Genomic DNA, 13,721 nt, shown 5'->3' with positions numbered 1-13,721 from the left:
GTTAGGGACACCGAAGTGTCACATTACACTTCAGTGGCTTTGTGGTGGAGGGGAATTCAAGGCCCACTACCTGCACTCTGAAGCCACAATCACCAAAGCTTCCCTCCCACCATACCCAAGGTCTAACTGGTGTCTTTGCATCCTATCCTGATCAGCACCTCGGACAGTTCTACCATGCCGGTGATCCTCTGGGCTGCCAAGCAAGACCAGTCTTTCCCTGTACCACTTTCCTTCCCAGACACCCCTCCCTGCAGTGGGCTGTACCATTCCTTGTGCCAGTTCCTCAAAGTCGGCAAGCTCTTCTCCCATCTCAGGTACTTCTGATCCATCCCCTGGGAGTTTTATTGGACTAACTCCTGCTCCTTCAGATTTCAGCTTTAATCTCACTTTATCATGGAGGGCTACCCCAAATTTACAGCTCAAATTAAATTTCTGTATAATGCTATTCCATAGCACTTCATTCCTTCCCTTCATACCACTGACTGTGGTGTAATGATATAGATATTTTTGTGATTACTCATTAGTATCACCTCTCTTAACAGAACAGGAGTTCTAGGATAGAGTTCAGACCAGTTTTGGTCACCACTGTATACCCAGGCCCTACTGTAAAACCTGGTTACACAATAGTTGAATAAATAAATTACTGATCATCTGTTCTTCAGGAACTGTATTAAAATGTAGTTCCTTTCTACAGTAGTTCATGACTTTGTTGACTAGTTAAACTCTAGTTTACCCAGGGTAAGAAGTAAGCCTCCCCTGTCATTTAAAAAAAAGTGAATTAATATTCTGAGGCATAAAGCCATTCTATGATTGGGTGGCAGAGCCAGGGCTAGAACCTCCTTCCCAGTCCTGCCTCCCCTCCCTGCAGCCCCTTCCCTCTATGGTTCTGTCATTTCATCTGCCTGCTAATGGCCATGCACATCTCCACTTCCATTATCCCATCAGCCCTGCTTGGGCATCTCTATTGCTGCATTTAACCTCCTGGGGTTTCTGTTTGCTCTGGCTTTACCCCATTGCTGCTTTCCCAAAGCCGACTGTCTGGGCCTCCTTGTAACTCTGTGGATGATCAGGAAGATTTAATGTGCTGTTTTGGTCTTTGTCTCTGCCAAGCAAACCCTTCCCCTGCTGGGAAACTCATCATCACCAAGCATCAAACTCAAGCTGCGCTCCACTTAGCTGTTTGCAAATGGTAGTGGGGAGTGGGGGGGCACCTGGGTATGTGAATGAGAGGCTTGAGCCCAGTCAGGAGGCCTGGGGCAGGGGGGCTTGTAAGATGACACAAAGCTAAGGAAACTGTTGGAGATGCAGTTGGGGTGTGTAGGCAGGTGAGGAGTATTGGCCAATTGTAAACAATAGACCAAGTGTGCAGGTGTGCCCTGCCTACAATCACACCCTTAAGTTGACCATTTTCAAATCGTGAGTGCAGGCATTGGTCAGCACAGGCTTTGGCACAATTCCTGTGGTATATCATCTCTTACTTTTCTGTGAGTGGATTGATTACCTCACCAGCTGTGAATCCCCAGGACCGCACCTAACTTCCAGGGACCTCACTTTACTCATCTTGAAAATGAGAACCTTGTAAAGCAGCTTTCAGGATGTAATGTGATCACTCATATACATACCAAGTGAGGGTTCACACATCAGAGGACACACTATAAATATGTTGTCCTCTCTGTAACAAGTGCCTCATCTTGTTTGTTGCCTACTTAGACTACAACTTGTAGTCCCTGCCACAGTGTCTCTCCCCCATTGTGATGGGTGCAGGACTACCAGGGAGACCATTAAGGAGGTCAAATTGAGATGGGATGGTGTTTGATGGTCATGTTAGCACTCCATCCCGGTGCCTCCTGGGCCCCTTGACTTCCCTCCTTGTTCATTTCAGATGTCAGTGTTCTCTGAATTGCAGGCAGAGTAATTTATTCCTCGGTCTGAGTGTCTTCTGCTCCCCCCTGCTGCTGGCTCTTAGTTTTCCTCCCCTCCCATCCTGTGAACATGAAGACAAAAATACCCACAGATGAGATGAAAAGGGAGGAGAAAAAAAAAGAAAAGAAGGGGGACAATATCCCGCCACTGTCTCAGCCTCCCTAATTGAATGACTCTCCTACCTGACTCTCCTTGTCGGCTCCCATGTTCCTTCATTCCCTCTGACGGCCCTTAAAATCGTCTCCCCCATCTCATCAAATCCCTCCCCCTTCCTCCCTGCTTGTTCTCTAAGCCGCAGATTACTTTTTCATAAAATTCAATTTCTAGCCATTCTCATTACTTACTCACTTAATGTGGCTGGCTGGGGGGAGGGGGAGCCAAGGAGGAGGACAAGGAGGGGAAGATAGTGTTCTGTGTAGCACTTATCCAGCCTAGTTACCGAGGCCCCTCGCTGAGGTGTATTAGAGTCTGATAGGAGCAGATAATGGACTTCTGTCCCACACAGGGAGCTGGCACTGGCGTATTCAGGGATTGCAGTACCATGTCGGAGGGTGGCAAGACTCACAGTTATCTTCAGTGACTCTTCTCCTGCTGAGAGAAGTCCAATGGGGAGTCATTTATTCAACAAATATTTACTGAGAGCCTTTTATAGATCAGGCAGTCTATTAGGTGCTAGAGAATAGTCATAATAAGAGGGGTGCCTCACCCAGATCTGGTGTCATGGGTAAAAATCTGAGTAGGAGTTATGCAAGCTTGAAAGAGAAAATTGGTGTCTTAGTTCAGGCTCCTTGCAAAACAAAGACTTTGAAACAGGTCCTGGGGGCAGATAATTTACTTGGGAGATAATTCCAGGAAGTCAGAGCAAGGAAAAAGGGGCAATGAGGCAGGTAAGGAAGGAAAACCAATAAAAGGCAGATTATTGAGCTAGTTACTTCTATAGAAAACTCAGGATCATCCAAACAACGAAGTAGAATGAAACCCAAAATCATCCTTTTGAAGGAAGGAGGCTGGAACATACACTCTGTCCCCATTTTTTGAGGGCTTCATTGTGCTGCACTTCCATCTACACATGTGCGGGCTAAGCAGCTTTCTCAGGCTTCAGAGAAAGCCCTGAGTCAGACAAGTAGAGAGATACCACTTTATATGCTTGAGATAAGATCCTGGCAGCATGCCCAGAACTGTCCACCAGAGTTGCACTGAAATCAAGTCAACTGAGGTAATATGGTATGAAGCACAGAAAGTGTCTGCTACAGTCCACCCCATGCGGTACTCATATCTGCTTGTGTCTCAAAATAAGTACACTGTGTCGTAGAATTTTCAAGATGTGGATGGCTTTAATTTCTTAAAAAAAATCAAACAAAACTTGAAGTAGAAAAGTTGGTGGGTCAAGGTAAGTATCAACTACTGCATTGGGTCCTGAGGTTATAATTAATATTTATAATCTAGCTCTTCAATCACTTAATCTATTTCCGTCACCCTCAGTACTTCAGTTGACATAGTTGCTTGCTCCCTGGGGGATATAAGTCCTTTGTTGTCTTGCCTACATCAGGCTGTGGTTCCTGCAATTGCCCATTCACTATCATCAGGCATCATCCCCTGAGATCCAGACATCCCTCATTAGGTACAGCAACCCCAGTTCATTATGAAAATCATGGTCAACTACGACCTTTTCCTTGTCTGCTATTCCACGGAGATGAAGAAAACAAGTGATGAGGCATGCTCACCATGGAATCCTATAGTATCTGTTGGTGAAAATGTTCCCCATAGGAAGCAGAGTCTGTAGTGCACCAGAGTTGTGCCGAGTCACCTAGAGTTATAGCAACCGAGAGTTTACACTCCCCATGAGTATAATGAGAAATGATGATGAGTGGACCCGACTTTCCTTCCATCCTTCATTTCCCAAAATGTGTGCTCTAGTTATTGGAGACTCCAATTCCATACATTATTCAGTACATATACCATGTCCTGAAGGTCGCCACCCAAACCACACAAGATACTTTTCAAAAATTGGAGCCTTCTCTAAGCCTTTAATAAGCTATCCCAGTATTCAATAAGGCCAACTGCTCCAGGCGGTATTTTACATAGCAGAAACAGCGAATTATATGTCTCATGACCATGTTGATGTTCTTCACTAAGAAATGGGTCTCGGTCTGAGATGTTTATTGTGGGATTCCATGTTGATAAACTAGGCACTCTTTAATCCCTCAAACTACACTATCAAAGGCATAGAACAACAAATTAAACCTAAGGAGAATAAAGACCACCACTCTGCATCTTTTAGTTGTTTTTAGGGTGGCATTAAGTTCTGAAATCTCACCTGGAGAATTTTTGCCTTTCTATCTTGGTGGAGAGGGGGAAATTTTCAGGCAATTCCATTCAGTTTTTCCTACCACAAAAATTCTTACTCCATGGGTAAGGACACCTAAATAATAGTTCTGCCAATGTCTAAGCACATCCATTGGAATAATTCACACAGGGTTAAAGAATAAACTGCAAGAATAGCCTCTGCACCTTCTACACCCTCTTGACCACTGTGTTGTATAGTGAACCCAGGCAGGACACTGCCTCTCATCTGGTCTTTGCATAGCTTTGCTCTAACTGGAGAACTCTGATAGCATTGCAGCTCCCCAGCATCAGTGATCATTCAAACACTATATCCATTAACCCTTAAGTGGTCTCAGTAGTCCTCTTTCTATGGTGAATGGCCATGGGACGCTTTGGGAATAAAGTAGGGAGTATTATCGCATGTAGTTGTGGTGGTATTGCAGATTCTTCCTCGAGAGGTAATGGTCTTTCCATCAGTTGATGGGTTCTTTGTCTGACAGCTATCTCATACTAGAAAGTCGGTTAGGAATCATGAGGGCTAATATAAATTATTACATAGAGAGGTTTATTTTCTCTTGTTATACAAGACATGGACTACCTTAGTTAACCACCTATCTATCTAGTCCCTAAGTGTGTTACCCATCACCATACCCCCCCCCCGTGACTCAAGGCTTCCTGATTTTCACCCAAGTCTTGCTTCCCACTATAGTAGTTATGTTCACTTTGCCTCTAATGATTAATGCCACTACCAGATCTCTGCCACTCCAGAAACTTTTCATTCCCATTGACACAGGGATCTCAACATCAAGGCATATCTACTGTCAGCCCTGGCCTACCAAGACAACCACCACTGACCTAATTAAAGATGGTGGAGCTTCCCTGATTAGGCATTCCTAACTGGTTCAAAGTGAGTGACCTACTAGACAGGACAGAGATTTAGATGGTGGGTTTCCTGGTCTCATGTTGTAAATCCATTCTAATATACCCTCCTTGGACCCTTCTGATCCCTTCTTCAGTGCTCTGCCAAGGTCATTCTGACAACTTCAAGTTGCCATTCCAGAAGCTCTAGGAGCCCTTGCCAGAAAACTAAATCCTGAATCATGGGAGAGTGTCCCCTTGTCAATAAATTTGTTCCCATTCTATATTCCAGCCATTCCTCGGCCCCTTAAATTCCATTTCCACACATATTTTCCAGTTCCTACTGTCATATACTAACCAGGTCCTTCTGCAAACTTTTCAGCGAATAAGCTATTTCCTCCCATAACTTCTTCTGATGAATGAAAGAAAAAAGAAAAACAAACATGGAACAAGCACCAGACTGGGTAAAAATCAAACAGAGCTGGAAGGCTATTGAGGATCAGATCCCACATACAGATATCCAGGTTTGTTGAGGTTTGCACAGATGTGTCCATAGCAAAAAAAAGAAAAGAAACTGTCTGAAAAGCCATGCCCAGGATTGAAATTTATCCAATCACTACTTGGCAAACTCTGCATCAATCAGAACTGCACAGACTGAAAACTTCATTCCATAATGAGGGACCCCCTTTGCCTATATAAGCATGCCTCCCCTTAATATTCCTTGGGCATTCAGCTCAAGTGCCCTTGAGTCTATGTCCCCAGGACTGCTGTCTTGAAGTCTGGAATAAATGCTTGTAATATGTATACTAATGATGCTTCCCTTGAGCAAGCCTTAATTCTATTCACTTTTGTTCCTAAGTAGGGCCCAAGACACAAGGCATCCCCAAAGGCACCTGCTTCCATGAAGAAAACCATGAACCAGCTTCCAAATCCAGTTCAATATATCACTGTCTTGGATTATTTCTGCATCTTCATTCCAATACCATTCAATTGTTCCCTGCTTTTGATATGACAACATCCATCTTCAGTGTTTCATATGAAGCTCAGAAAATGTCATCGAACCAACCAGCTCTCTGTTCTGTGTGTAGTAGAGAGATGACTTGAGCTAAGAGTAGAGTTAACTCAGGCACTGTGTTAGACACTGGGGGGTAGAAATACACATGGATCATTTCTATTCTCAGGCATTACACATCAAAATAAATAAATATTGTCAGGTCCAGGGGAATTAATCCAATGATAGTGTGTTCTGGGTACCTCATTCCCTCAAAAGAAAGTGGTTGTCCCTGCATGAATAGTTAGAAAAATCATCACAGATGAGGGTCATGTGGACCAGGTTCTGAAGACAAAATGAAGACAGGCATTCCTAGCAAAGGTAATTGTTTACACAAAGACATTTTAGGGTGAATCGGAACCATAATTCCAGAGAATTATTAGCAGTTGAACATCATTGGAGTGTAAAGTTTCATGGCTTTTTAGAGGAAAAAAATGGAAACTCAAGATGCATTGGGCCCCATATCAGAGGGAAAATTGTAAGCCACACTGAATGGTCTAGATTATAGGGATGGGCAACAAAGGAGTGGGGAAGAAGAATTTTAGGCAGTAGAGTGCTGGAATATAAATCAAAGGAGTCATCATAATTGCAATAATTGTGTGCATTTATTGAGTACTTCAGTGCTAAAACTGATGCTATGTATTTTACCTACATAACCTCATGTACTCTCCATTCTATATTACTTCCATGTACTCCATCACTAAGGTGAATTATTATTAGCATCCCCATTTTTACAGATTAGGAAACTGACATCCAGGAAGATTATGGAATTAGCCCAAGGTCACACAGCTAATAAGTGGTGAAGCCAGGATTCTAACTAAAGAGGTCTGTCTCCAAAAGCTCACACCCTTAACCAAGATGCTAATGCTAACATTCCATATCATTGCTTATGTAATGAGATGTATAATGAGACACATTACTTTGTAACTGTGCTTTAAGTCTTTCCATATTTGGAGGTGGGAAGGAAGAGGTAGGGTGTTTGCACAAAAGGAATTTTCCATAAGTATCTCTGACAAGGGATTGAGACACAGACATGGCATTCTAGATGGTTAAAACCAAAGTGCACTTTAGAGAAAATCAAGGATGTAACTGAGGCTTGGGGGTCACACAGACAGTTGGTGGCAGGATCTGATGCTGATATTTTTCTTATACTACGAGGGAAAACTAGCAGTGTCCCCGTTGTCTACTCTTACTACTCTACATAGCATTATCTTTCTGGAGGTACTGGCAAATTGAACTCACTCCCTGGAAGTAAAAGAACAGTTTTGTTCTTTTTCTTTTTAAACAGCAGAGGTCTCAGAAACAAAGGCAGAATCGGCCTGAGAAACTTGATGTGCACACTGCAAAGTCTGAGCCAGTCGGAGTCAATTGAAGGAAAAGCAAAACTTTCTCCAAAGCCATCATTATGGGGGGGGGGGACTTTGACCACAAAAGAAGAGAAGATTAGCAGGTCAAATAGAGAGCTCTGGTCCAAGTCCCAAATGCCAGAGAGGGGGCAAGTGAGCTGTCTGCCCTGGGCAGAAACTATCTACCTTCATGGTCAAGGTCATAGTCAAGCAGACAGGTGCCTAGGGTCCCCATTTGGAACTCTACACCCAAGCAAGCCATCTCCCCATCACAGACAGACAGACAGGCAGACACGCACGCACACACACACACACACACACACCATCCTCCCCCTCACTCCCAGGATGCCTAGTATCTTTCTACTGTCTCCGAATGGAAACATTTTTAAGATGGCAAGACATTTAGAATGATGCAAATGCCCAGAAAAGTTAACAAAAATTGTGGATTTTTAATCCTTCCTTGACATTTTGTGCCTAAGTTTGTTATATTTCTACTGTGGGTTCTATATGAAAGGGGAGCTGGTGAAATGGTAAAGAGGAAAGAACAATGACTGGAAGCTAGAAAGTTCTGATCCTTTTAGCATTTGCTGTGTGAACTTGGGCTCCTATTTACCCTTTCTGAGTTTCAGTTTGCTGATTTGGTAAAGAAAAAGAAAGATTCCTTGAACAGAAGCTTCCTTTGATGTCCCCTCCCAGTAAACATCTATTGTTCCGTGCATTTACTCTGTCTCATGCCTTACTAGGAATGCCTCCCAGCTCTCCTCTACCAACCCAAATAAAGCCCCACCATCTCCAAGACTCTCCCCCTAACTAGTACCACAACTGCATGTTCCTTACTTTGCAGCCCCTAAGCAAGCCTGTGCTGTTTCTCACCTAAGTTGCCTTAGAGTCCTTCTCTTGATGAGTGAATTAGCTCTCCACTTATCTCACTTAGTGGAGCGTGAACTCCCCTACAGCAAGGACCCCTTACTCCAGTTCCTTGACTCCTATAGCAACCAACCCTGGATACTTAATGAATGTCTGAATCATGTCACTCTCCCCATCAACCATCTTCACTGGCTGAAGTTCGGATTCCATGTTGTCTGGAGGACAACATCACTCATTTACTCAGCAAACATTTACTGAATACCTGGCATGGGCTGGGCACTGTTCTAGATGCAGGAGATGTACCAATGAACCAGACATGCCCCTGTCTACAAGGACTTCCTAGTCTAACATGCCAGGTCCTTTACAATTGCTTCAGCCTCGCCCCCTAGTGGGGAGTCAATCAGCTCCCAGCTCTCCTCCAGCTAAGATGGTCCATCCCCTTGCCGTCTCTTTCTCCTTGATTTTGCTCATTCTAAACTCCTTTATGGGAACTCCTTTCTACTCCTCACCATCTTTATAACTCCTAGTAAATGAAGAAGAGAAAGAAAAACTGGAAGAATGAGAAAAGGAGAAAAAACGATCAGACGACATGTCCAGTCCAACTGTGAAGGACATAGAAAATCTCTGCCAAATCCCATCCTCTTGGAGGAGGGATTTAGAAACCACTGTCAGTTTGCAGGCCAGTTGGGGACATTCAGGTCACCTCTCATTCATCCCAGAGGTTCCCCACCCCCAGGTGCCACTCACTCTCCTCCCTGATCCATCCAACAGCCCACGAGGTGCTAATTCACTCCTTTGTCTACGGCTCTCCTCGGTGATGCAGCCAAGTGAATGCTGAGGTGAATGACTGAATGAGTCAGTGAGTAACAAACATACATACCTTCCATTCCTGGTATTTTTCCTAATTGGATTAAGAACCAAACTCAATTTTCCTTCTTTTCCTCCTACTGCGTGCTACAGATCAGTGCTCCTAGTGATTACACCCCAGCACCTGCTATGCAGGATCACAGGGATGCCAGCAGGAGCATCTGGAGGCCCAGCACTCCTCTTTGGCTCAGCATCCATGGGCCTGGGCCCACGCCCTCCTGACCCTATCTCTTGGATATACACCCATGAGTCAGAAGAATGAAGGCACAGTCTCCAGGGGACAGAAGAGAGGCATCAGACATCTCTTTTGTGGAACATTTATTTCCTCCCTCCTGCCTCCACATCCCTGGCCTCTGTTAAGGAAGATATAAGTACAAAAGTAGCTTTTGGCTGTTGGGGTGGAGGATACCATCAGCATCCCCTATAAATTAGCACTTTCTTCCCCATCTTCCCAAACAAACTTCCCCATTACCACTCATACACAGTGGTAAGAGAATTGGATAAATCCTTCCCCATCAATTAGGAGTTTTCTGGGCCTACATGGGGTGGAGGGGCGAGATCCCATGATAGAAGGACATAAGAGAACCTTATCTCACCAAATTACTCCCAAGGTCAGAGATCTCTCCCCTAGGTCAGAGATCAAGACTCCTCATCTCTTCAGACTTGGGCTTCTGAGAGTGGAGAACTTTTATACTTTCCAGGACAGGATGCCTCATGACAAACTCTGCTTCCCCCACAAGACTGGGGGCAATGTCAGGGGAAGGTCAATTCTCTCTTACAGACCGGTGGCTCCCAGGGCAGTGTCCACCAGACCTGATTAAATGGATATTTCTATAGCCCCTGCAAGTGTGCTGGATACTTTCCTGAACAAAGATAGGCCTGGCCCCAGCCTTGAGGAGTTGTCAATCCAAAAGAGGAAACACAGCATCCCACCCAGACCAGCAGCTGATATTAGGGCTCTTCTCATCTGCTCCTAAAACCACCTAATGGAAATATTGAGAATGGAAGTGCCAGAACAGGGTTAGCATCTGCCTCCTCCGTGCAGGCTTTGGAGCAGAGTTGAGTTGAATCCCAGCTGTCTTGGGTGAGCTTTCTGCGGTTCAGGCCAGCCCCATGACCTCAATTTCTAAACTATAAAATAGAAACAATAAACTAACTCACGAGGATTTTAGAGGCCCCTACAGCATGTCAGGTAAAGTCAATATTGGGTGCTGGCACCAGGCTGGGCAGAGGAGGAGCCATGATTCCTAGCCTGTGGCCATTTCTTTGATGTAACATGTCCATCATGGCCGGTTTCCAGTTACAATGTGACACCACTGAGAATAAGCTGGGAAGAGATGCGCTGAATCAGCTTTCTGGAGCTATTTTAAACAGGCTTCAGCAGATCACTGCTTGAAACACACTAGATGCTCAGAAAGTGGGGAACTCTCTTTACTACCTGGTAAAGTTACATGTTGCCCATCCATCTCTTTTTTTAATTTCCGAGTGAGTCACTCTTAAGAGGGGCACAGACAGGTGGGAGCATGTTTAGAGAAGATGACCTAAGGATGGTATGATAGTGACCAGTTAGTTCACCAAATCATTGCCCATTTGGGCTTATCCACACACCACCAGGCCATATCTCCAGTCTCCCTCTGCTCAGGCCAGTGAGGTGTGGGTAAGAGTGATGTGCACCACTTGCAGGCATGAGCCATAAAAACCAGGCCATCCTCCACGCTCTGCCTTTTCTATTCACTAGCTAAATGGAGAGCTCTCAAAAGCCCTACGGAGGGTAGAGGGGACAGATTCCATGATGGAAAGAGATAGGGAAGTGGAATCACTACACAAAATGCTACCTGTTGAACACCTGCGCTGTCGTTAACTGCGCGACTGCAAAGTCAACTCCTGTGATGTGAGTGAAGCCAAGGAGATTTGAGCCCAGAATGTGCAATAGTTGCCCTCTCTGACTCACTGCACAGGTAGACTTGAAGCCCCCCAGATGGATAACTGTGGAATCCTTGGCCTGGAGAAGAGGAGGCTCAGGGAAGAACACCAAACATCATCCTCAAATACTTTGCATGTAATCATGGGGCAGAGTGTCTTGTGTGACCTCAGAGAACAGCTGCAGGGCCAATGAGAGGAAAGTGGCAGGGGTACAGGTCAGGAAGACATGGACAGGACACCTGAGATAGGGAGCATCTCTCACTGGGGGTATACAAACAGGTGGCGTTGCTGTAAAAGCAACTGGAGCAATACCAGTGGCTCAGCCTCAGCTCTTATTTTAAGCAATTGAAAGACCTTGGTTTCTATGATTTTGTGACCTGTCATTCCCAACTAAGACCAGCCGTGTTGACTCTCCTATAAGGCAAAAAGCCCTCGGGACATGAATCCTAATTTCCCCTCAGATCCACCCTCGTTCCCCTGCCCCAGCATCCATGGGGCCCATGTTCAAATATGGGGATCAGACTCAGTGTTTGAGGAAGACCTGGTTCTAAGCCTGGGGGCATGGTGTGGGGGGCAAGGGAAAATAAACAATCTGGGGTGGGGATGTATGAAGGTAGGAACAGACAGATCTGGAAAGCAATTAAACCTGGAGGAAAGGAAAACTGTTTGATCCAAAGTGTCCAGAAAAAGGCAACAGCCTTCATTTCTCTCAGCTTTGTGCAAAGATGAACAGCACCTTCTCATGAGGAAAAACTTTGACTCGGCTTTCCAGGAGCTTTGTGACAGGAGAGTCTGAACTGTGTTCTCCATAAGCATACACATGTGTACACACACACACACACACACACACAGCAAATAGAACCTCCCCACTTGAGTTCTATGAATGGGAGTAGAGACAAGTTCTCAACCTCAATCTTTGCTTATGCTACTCCCACTCAAGACACACACACACACACACACACACACACACACACACCCTACCGTCTCTGCTCTGGCCTGAGAAAGGAGACTGCTATCTCCTCAAATATTTCTCAGAACCAGGTTTTCAAAAGTACCCTGAGATTTCTAGGGAAATCTGGAGGTTGGGCCTGGGAAGTGGCAGGGAGGAAAGATGCAGAGAAAAAAGGCTTGGGGCATTATCCCGTAAGAGTCAATAAAATGGATAAAATCCTGAGGTCTCCAGGCCCCTCTCACCTCCACCCAAGGCTCCCATCACCACGCGCACCATATTAGGGCCAAATTGAATTAAAATAATTAATTTTTGGTCACACTTTTAATTTGGTGTTGGAAGTAAGAGAGCTAATGGAGATTAAACGAGGCTCTGACTCCAGAGACCAGTCCAGAAGCTGTCCAGGGAGGCCGGTGGAAAAGAGAATGAACCGCCAGGACAAAGAGGCTAAGATGAACGTGTGATGTGTGTGACCCACACATGTGTCCATGTGTGTTTATGTAGGTAGTCAGGCTTGTGTGCCTGCGTGCTCTTATTACATATGGGAATCTGCCTGTGATCATGTGGGCAAATGTGTCCTTATGTATACAAGGTCACCCACGTGTGTCTGAAGCTTTGCTCTCAGAAGTGTCTTTGTCAGGGGCAGGTGGTGGCAGCGACATGGGGCTCCCTCCTCGTGCTGGGTGTTGAGCCCCTGCTGCTGCCATAACCTCCACTCCCGGTTGCCGCAGTCATCTGTGCCTGGCCCGGTCCCAGGGTGTACCCTGCACGGCTCCTCTGGTGTCCCTGGAGCATGGGAGGCTGCTGAGCCGAGGGCAGTGTCTGGCAGATGCTGTATGTCTCACCCTGTGGCGGGGAGGCTGCAGCCAACAAGGGCACCAAGCCCAGAGTCCAGAGTATCTACTTTGCGTCCGACCACGATGCAGAAGGCTCCCAGGGCCACGTTCTCTTTGGTAGAAAGCTGCATGACTCGGTGGTAATGGTCATCCAGGAGAGAAACAGCAGCTTTTTGGCCAAGGTTGACTTCCTGAAGACCCTACACAGGTTTGAGATTACCTTCACTCTGCCCCGGTGCACAGGCTGAGCAAGGACATCTGAGAGGCACCGATCCCCAGCATACATCTCAAGCTCCTCAGCATCAGGCCCATCCCAGAAGGTTACAGCATCAAGTGTGAGTGCTTAGCACACAAGAGGGGAGTCCGTAAGGAGGAGATGCTGCTTGCCTGAGAAGGTGGCAACGGCCCCTGCGTGCGAGTGATGGTGCAAGCGCGCGCTATGGACAAGCACCAGGGCACACCCATGCTGCTGGACGGTGTCAAGTGTGTGGGCGCTGAGCTAGAATACGGCTCGGACCACAGCAACTGGCACGGCTTTTACTGAGGTCCATGTCCCCGCCCGCCTTGGGGCCCCTCAGTCTTAAACCCCACCTCGTCCCCTCACTCCTCGCGATGGCGATGGCTGCCTTCCTACATGATGGTGTGGCTTCCTCCCTGCTCTCTGGGGGAGGTGTGAGGTGGAGTGTCCAGGAGCCTTCTAGCCAGGGCCTTACCCATGCCTCACCTCTGCCTTCATTTGTGCTTCCCCTCCCCTGCCTCTCCATGTGCCTCAGTCT

At 46.1% G+C, this 13,721-nt stretch overlaps 1 pseudogene across 1 annotated transcript; it reads left to right on the top strand.

The window, feature by feature from the left end:
* Nucleotides 1–12,938: 12,938 nt before the first annotated feature.
* LOC311173747 (adipose-secreted signaling protein-like) lies at nucleotides 12,939–13,489 on the top strand (annotated as a pseudogene). The gene has a single exon. The product of its transcript is annotated as an adipose-secreted signaling protein-like (transcript).
* The last annotated feature ends 232 nt before the right edge of the window (nucleotides 13,490–13,721 follow it).

Source organism: Talpa europaea (genome assembly GCF_964194135.1).
Source record: "Talpa europaea genome assembly, chromosome: 7".
NCBI lineage: Eukaryota > Metazoa > Chordata > Mammalia > Eulipotyphla > Talpidae > Talpa > Talpa europaea.
Note: the sequence above shows the minus strand (reverse complement) of the source record. Positions and strands in the feature narration are given on the sequence as shown.